The following is an 8,543-nucleotide window of genomic DNA, read 5'->3' on the forward strand; positions in this document are numbered from 1 at the left end:
CCCTAGATAGCTGAGCAGGTCAGACCTGGCATCTCTAGTGCCAGGACTTTGGACGGTAAACAGAGGTGAAAATGGATTTGGACCTCAGAGGGTGTGTGGGGGTGGAACCAGGGGATGGGTTGTCTTTGCTTTCCTCCCTGAGAGGGGAACTCCTTTGGTCTGTCCTCCCACACCCCCCACAGGTTGGTCACCTCACTCACTCCACACTGCCCAGTTTGGGAGGGGGTGCTGAGCCAGGAGGGGCCAGGGGTGTAGTTTGCTGTTCCCCTTCTGTCCCTCCCCCATTTACTTCCGGCCTCTAAATTTCCCAGAATTGTAGGTGTCTCCAATTATCTTGGCCAGGATCAGAGGGACACAATCTCTGTTCTTACCCAATGCAGGCCTGTAACCCTGGCATCTGAGTAAGGCCCCAGTTTCGTACAGTCCCGATTGCCAAGCTGCTTGGTTGAGGCTGACTGGCTTCACTCTCCTGGAGAGTCCAGAGCTCAGGCAGCATGAGAGCAGGGAGGAGGCAGGAGAGCAGCTTTCCCACCTCCACTGGGAATGGTGTCTACAATCCTCCTGACTCCTGCTATGTGCTGGAGCTTTGCCTTCACTAACCCCTCTTATTACCATTACAGGAAACCCAATTTGCAGAGGAGGAAACTGAGGCCTCCACAGAGGTCACCATTCACCCAGTGTCATACCAAAAGGAAGCAGCAGAGAGAGGACTGGAATTTGGGTAGTTCTGACTCCAGGACCTGAGGGCTGGCCCTGAAACCACACCCAGGATGGGGATACCATTTCATGGCTAGGCCAGGACCCCAGTGATGCCCCCCACAGGGGACTCAGAAGGGGTTGTGCTCAGAGAGGAGTAATTACGCTAAGGTAGAAATTGGGCAGTGTTGGATATTAATGTTTCCCTTTTGTTACCAAAGGTGAAGTCCTGCAGTTATTTCCATGAGAAAACTAAAATTGAATTGTGAGAGTTTTATATTGTGAGATATTTAAAAGTATGTTCCTTGCTAAAATTGGAAAGCCCTATGTACCCCCTCATTTGTCTCTTGAAAACACCCCCCCATACTCCCCCTTCCCATTGTTTGCATGCACTGGGACTGTGGCTAGTCGTTTGGTGGCTGCTGCACTGTTAAAGTAGCATTCACTGATATTATCTCTTATAATCTGGCTTACTCAGGCAGGTCGGACTAATGGTTTCACTTGAGAAGTACTGGCTAGAAAGAACCTCAGGAGGGCCGGTGTTGGAAGATGCTGGTTGCATGGGTATGATCAGTGTGAAACTGTGCAAGTTGCACACTTAGGATCTGGACATTCTTCTGTTTGCATGTTATACTGGAATACTGTTCTTGCAAGCTGGTTTCTACCCTATGACCACATTCCCTAAACTCATTGGTTAGGAAGCAGTGCTGGGAACAGCACTGAAAAACACCTCCAAAGCCAAAGGTCCCACTGATAAACACTGGAAAGAAAATCAAACAACATGCTATGTGGGTCACTAACTTACAAGCTAGCCCCCTGCAAAATACTAGTGATAATCCTGAGAATCTAAAAAGTAGCTAAAAACAAAACTATACCACAGCCGTGGTAGATTTATATTCTGTGAACTTGTTCCTTTAAGAATATAGTCATTGAATTACGTAAAGGACCTCCCTGCTCATCTGGGGGTTAAGTGTCAGCACTATAGCCTGAGTTCGGTCCCCAGCCAGGGAGCTGACCCACATATGGCTCAGCAGACCTCTCCTGTCTCACCCGCTGCTCCCCTCAGCAGTGTATTACAGTAAATCTACCTGTTCTTCTCCCCACTCTGGTGAATCCTCTCATACACACACCACACCACACCACCCCCCGCCATGCCTCTGGATTACACCCCGTTCTTCTATGCAAAACCAAAACAAAATAATAATTTCATATATATATATATATATATATATAACGCAGGGTGTTCAGGGACAAAGCATCATGTATTAGTTTTCTATTGCCAAGCAATAATGCACCACAAATGCAGCAGTTTTAAATCAACACTCATTTATTAGCTCACAGTTCGGAGGGCAAAAGTCCAAGCACAAGTCATGGGTTCCATGCCCAGGTGCTGGTAGGGATGTGTTCCTGTCTGGAGGGGAAGGAAAAGAATCTGCTTCCAGTTCCCTGCATAGTGCGGGTATGAGGTCCCCACTTTCTGGCTGGCTAGCTGGCTGTCAGGGGTCACCCTCTGCTCAAGATGCCTCATCATGTGGTCCCCTCTATCTTCAAAGTCAGCAACAGTGCATGGCCCCCTTTTCCTGCCTTCTCTGATTTGCTCTATTTTTAAAGGCTCGTGTAATTAGATTAGGCCCTCCTGTTTGCTGTCACCTGTGTATGCAACATATTTATGTGAGTATAGGTATGAACACATAGAAGATCAACAAGACAGAACATAATTGTGAGAATTTCATCTTATCTATAGTTTCCAAGGATGACAGTGAGGGCTTGGGGACCACATTCAGAATTCTGCCTATTGCACTTCACACAACTGAGTTGTGTACTGAGTACTTCAACTGAGTACTTCCCAGGAGAATGCAGGCGGGGTTCTAAACATGTTAATACATCTCCAGGACGATCCAGAAAGGCTCCCTAGAGGATGTCTATAAGGTTGACCTGGGAAAGCAGTCAGATCTTATCAGTGGTTATAAGCAAGTACTGGGGGAGAGGGAACAGTAGCAGAAGAGAAATGGTCAAGAGAGGTAGCTTCCAGATCCAGGAGGATCTGGAACCTCAGAAGGAGGCATTTTCAATGTCAGTCAGAAAGCAGTGGTCTCCAAAGTGGGGGGACCTGCACCCCTCAAGGATTGCCAGATCATTCATTATGAGTGTGGCAAGAAAATATTAGAACTTCATCTATGTATTTTTTTTTATCCCCTTTCTTTAGATTTCTACTTGGTAATGTTTTGTAACATACAAGAGACTTAGACAGTGGTGCATATTATTAGTGACAGTCGCTAAAAATGATCACCTCACAACTTTGCAACTTAAACAGGGATTATTTCTCATCGCACTCCTGAGGGCCAGCAATCTGGGTACAGCTTAGTAGGTTGATTCTGGCTCTGGGTCTCAGGAGGTTGCAGTCAAGATGTCAGTCAGCACTACATTCCTTTAAAGACTTGATTAAGACTGGAGGACAAACTTTCAAGGTGACTCACACGCCTGGCAAGTTGGTACTGTCTGTATGTGGGAGGCCTCAGGTCCTTACCACCTGGGCCTCTCCACAGGCTGCTTGAGTGTCCTCACAACATGCCGGCTAGTGTCCACCAGGGCAAATGATCCAAGAGCACAGAGGGAAGCCATAATTTCTCTTATGACCTGGCCTCAAATATAATGCTCCATTATCGCCACAGCCTCCTAGTGGTTGCATAGGTCAGCCCTACTAGGTGCAGGTGACTAAACAAGGGCCGAGATACCAGGAGGTGAGAATGAGTGGGGCCACCTTAACGACTAACTACCACATGTACAGAATTATAAAGATGTATATATATTTTGGGGTAGACACTCAGAAACAAAACTGCTGGGGCACCTGAACAACTAAGATGAAAGACAGACTGCAGGGCCCTATGAAGTGTTGCAGGCCAGGCAGTAGTGCAGTCAATGGCCTGACCTGGGAGTGGGTGAAGATTCAGGGATGGATCTTTGAGAGTAAGGAGTTCAGTCAGAAAGCTGCTGTGTTGGTCCCAATGAGAAACTGTGAGGCTTGAGGCCAGAGGAGGATCACTTGGGTAGTTTAGTAAAGGAACGGAATGGACCTGGAGACTACTGTGCAGGGGTGAGGGGGGGGGGGCTCTGAGTACACAGGACCAGGAGACACTTGAGTGTGGCCGGGTGTGATGGACCCACCCAGTGACCAAGCACAGTGGGAAGGAAGCAGCTGTTGCCTGTGGGAGAAGCAGAAGAGTGAGCCCAGGACTGCCCATATACCAGCCAGGTAGTGAGGGTGCCCTTCATTCTGGGGACCAGGTGTGCCCAGTGAAAAACTGCCAAGGAACAAGGGGAAAGGACCTCCTCTAGAGTAAGTCAGAAAGAGGGATGTGCTTTGCAGACTGGAGGGGGCCTGAGCAGTTGGTGAACAGAGAAAGGACTGATAAAAAGACATCACAGACACCAAGGAGGAGGATGAGGGCCAGAGGTGCCAAGAAATGATGTTACGGAGCAAAAGACAAGGCAGCAGAAAGAGCCCACAGACCTCTGGCAGAGGCCTGACTTCACATAGCCCTCATGTGGAAAGTGAGATTCACGGCCATCTCTGAGTTATTGTTAGTTAAATGAGAGGAGTGACAAGCACTTAGCACAGTATTCAGCACTTACCAGTGCCCAGCATCGGCTAGCAGTTTTTATTTTTTTAAAAAAGATTTATTTATTTATGCATATAAGCGCTGGGGTGCAGGCCAGAGATGTGGTGGGGTGGGGGGGATGAGAGGACTCACCAGAGACAGAGTGGGGAACAAAACAGGCAGATCCACCAAAATACACTGCTGAAGGGAGCAGTGGGTGAGACAGGAGAGGTCTGTTGCACCACATGGGTCACCCCCCTGACAGGGGATGGAACTCATGCTGCAGGGGCTGCGGATAGCTTCATAGTGCTGAGTTCAACCCCCTTGTGCCACCAGTGAGGCACCTCTATTCTTATTTTCATTAAAACTAGAACTAGACTTCAGGTGTCTCAATGTCTGGAGCAGAAGTGTCTCTCCCCATAACCCAGAGGGTAATTAGCAACTGGGGCAGAGCTGGGGCCCCAGGGTGTTGTTTAAGACAGCCCTGTCCCCTTCGATGGAGGAGACCTGGGTTGAGCAACCTCAGCTCTTGCCCACCCTCTCAGGGTACTTTCAAATTCACATTTGGAGTGGGCCTCGCCCTTGCCCCATACCCACAGGGCTAGGGCTATACCCCATGGCTCTGGGCCGGAGTTAGGTGCCCAGCATCCTTCAAGAAGCCTAAACAAATGGGCAAAGAGGCACAGTGATAATATTCCAAAGAGGGAAGCAGAGTGGCCTGGGGCTGGAATATGATGGCCACTGAGCACCACTTTAAAATGTAAACTGGGGGTGGGCCTCCCTGGTGGCCCAAGGGGTTAAAACACAACCTATGAAGCTACCCACAGCCACTGCAGCTCGAGTTCGATCCCCGACCAGGGAGACACCCACATGCGTGGCAGACATCTCCTGTCTCGCCCGCTGCTCCCCTCAGCAGTGTGTTTCAGTCAGTCTGCCTGTTCTGTTCCCCACTCTGTCTCTGGTGAATCCTCTCACCACCCACCCTCCAATACCTCTGGCCTGTGCCCTGGTTCTTGTATGTATGAATGGGTGGGTATTTGGGAAAAAAAAGTGTCAACTGGGGGGCCTCCCTGGTGGTGCAAGGGGTTGAGCACAGCACTGTGAATATATCCGCACCCTCTGCAGCATGACTTTGATCCCCAGCTGGCCAGGGAGCTACCCACATGCCGCAGCAGACCTCTCCTGTCTCACCCAGTGCCCCTCGGCAGTGTATTTCAGTCCATCTGCCTGTTCTGCTCCCCGCTTTGTCTCTGGTGAATCCTCTCACCCCCCGCAACTCTGGCCTGTACCCCAGCTCTTGTATGCATAAATAAATCAATCTTAAAAAAATAATGTAAACTGATGAATTGATGTTCCTCAACATTCCCTCCAGTAGCCGGACAGAACTTTCCTGCAGGGTGGGCCTGAGGGCCTTATCTCCATAAGGGTCTTTCTCTATCCAGACTCATCCCTCCCCGACGCCACTTGCATCTACCCCAAGCACACCTCCTCAGCCTTGGGATAATGGAGATTGTGGCCCACGACCCTCTCCCCTCCTCTTTCCTATTTGTTAGAGGGTGAAAAATTAATTCCAAATGTTTCCGAGTTTTATTTAACTTTCAAATTTACCAGAAAATGAGAATAGACCAAGAGGCTAAAAGCAATAATTATCGTGTTCTCACGTGCACTGTCTGCCAAGAGCTTTACATGTCTTACCCCTTTATTCCTCACAAGAGCCCAGGGAGGTATTCCCATTCACAGCTAAGGCAGCAAGGGCTCAGAAGGCACTCTCTTTGCCCAGTCAGTCACACCATGACTCTCATCTAAAGCTCCTCACCACTGCCCAACTGGCTCTTTGAATAAAATTCAGAGTCCAGCAGCAGGCCTTGCTTCCTTCTCTGACTCACCTCCTATTTCTCTCCCACCCCACACCCTGCTCCACCTCAGTGACCTTCTGTCCTCTGACATTCCAAACTTCTTCCTACCTTGCCATTCTTCTGTACCCCCACTCTACCTGAGCCCAGTCTTCACCACAGGCCAAATCTCAACTCCAGTGTTTATCCAAGCAGAGACCTCCTAACTAAACTAGCAAGACACAGACCCAGCAGCCATGCTTAGCTTAAAGCACCATCGTTACTTTAAATGATCTATATTCCTTTACTTCCTCAGTCTGCTGTACCCACTGAAGAGACCCCAAGTTCCCAGAGGGTAAGGATGTTGCATTCCCAGCATTTCAAGCACTACCTGGCCAGAGGAAGAGTCAAAGTATTTGTTGAAAGAAAGAGAGGGTGGAGGAAAGCGATTTAAACCCAAATCTGTCTGGGAATCCAGTGCTCTTATCCACTTAAGCACAGTCTCCTTAAACGGCCAGGGAAGCACTCCTGACAGATTTGGAAGAATCCATCCCACGCTGCTAACAAGCTTCCCTCTGAGGAGTATGTGGAATGAGATGGGGAGGGAACTTTCTTTTTAACCATATGTATTTCTATATTTATTTGAATCTTTGTAAGATACATACATTACTTTTGTAAATTTAAAAATAATGCATGCAGAATTAGGTGATTTATCCCTTCTCCATGAATTCTCCTTAACCCCTTCGGTCCAGACACATTACCTGCACACACCTTCCTCAGCTCACAGATTTCTCCCTTCAGCCAATGGTAGAAAACAGCACAGCCTCAAACCATCTGCTCCTACGCAGAACCAAGCTAAAAGAAGGATTATTTGAAAGACATCCTCTAAAGCAGTACTCCTCCACCCAGCAAGGCCTCAGAATCTTCTGGAAGGTTTCCTGAAATGCAGACCCCTGGGCGCCACTCCCAGGGTTTGATGGGCTGGGTTCTGATGGATAGAGTGCTGCACAGAAATTTCTGCAGGGTTGACCACGGAGAGGACAGCAGGTGTGAGTGACATGCCTCCGGGATTTCTGCCTCTATCCTTGATCGGTTTGGGCTGTAGCAGCCATCCCTCCCCATAACTGCTGTTCCTTAGTCAGTCTTTGGCATCCAACTCTGAATTTCTGCTGCGGTGGCCCTTCTGCATTGTTCAGGATTTAACCACCACCACTTCCAGCACTCTCTACCTCAGTCTTCCCCTGCAGGGCTCCTGACTCAGAGGAAGAAAGGGGTGGTATCACAGCTGGTGCCAGCAATGGCTCATCTAAGCTGCAGCTGAAGCCTTCAGAGTAAGAGCCTATCAAACACATGAACAGTAGTAGAAGGAAACCTGAGTGGGCCTCCCTGGTAGCGCAGGAGTTGAAGTCTCAGTGCCATCGGGCTATCACCAGCCAGCCAACCAGGCCCTGCAGCATGAGTTCAATCCCTGGCCAGGGAGCACCACAGGTGCACCAACCTCTCTGTCTTGCCCGCTACTCCCCTCAGCAGTGTATTTCAGTCGATCTGCCTGTTCTGCTTCCCACTCTGTCTCAGGTGAATCCTCTGGTGAGAGGACTCCTCTCACCAGAGGATTCACCCCCTGCACCTCTATGCACCCCAGTTCTTGTATGGACAGATAAAGGTAAATCTTTCAAAAGAAAAAAAAAGAAGGAAAGCTGAGAGCCAATGTTCTACATAGTGGCATCTGAGAAGCTTCAGTTAGGACATAAGGTCAGGCAAGTCTGACTCCCTGAAGTACCAAATTATTTTTTCCTTCATATCACAGAATCAGGTAGTAGACCATTCCCGTTTTTGCCCTACCAGGAAGCTCAGAAATCCTCACTGCCACTGCAAGTATTTCTCCTATTTTCATCTTTGGTGTCAAGGTTCTATTTTCTATCTTCATCATTTGCAAAGCTGCTTCAAATCTTTCCTTAAGATCAAATATTTCCTATAGAGATGGAGCATAACGAAATCCAATGTCTAAATATTTACACAGCATACTATCAGCAAACCTCTGTAAAAGGTCATCACCAGGGCCTCTCTGGTGGTACAGGAGTTAAAGTGTCAGCACTATCACCCCCCTGCACCTCTGGCCTACACCCCAGTTTTTGAATGCATAAATAAATAAAACCTTTAAAAAAAAAAAAGGCCATTATCAGATCCTCTCTGTCTAAAACCCCACGAACATAAACAAAGGAAAATTCCTCTGCATTTTCCTTTAGAGATTACTCAGCTTCTCGATAGGACCAAGACAGTCCAGGGGAGTGATCAGGATTGGGCTAAATTCCTAAGTACAGTGCAAATTCTGGCCTCCTCTTTCTGTCAGGGACTTGGACAGAGGCCCCACCCTTCCCATGTCCATTCTTCACTATCAGCCCTGGGTCCTTGTTCT

This window comes from Talpa occidentalis, unplaced genomic scaffold, assembly GCF_014898055.3.
Source record: "Talpa occidentalis isolate TD23 unplaced genomic scaffold, MPIMG_talOcc4v2.1 talOcc4.7, whole genome shotgun sequence".
Lineage (NCBI taxonomy): Eukaryota > Metazoa > Chordata > Mammalia > Eulipotyphla > Talpidae > Talpa > Talpa occidentalis.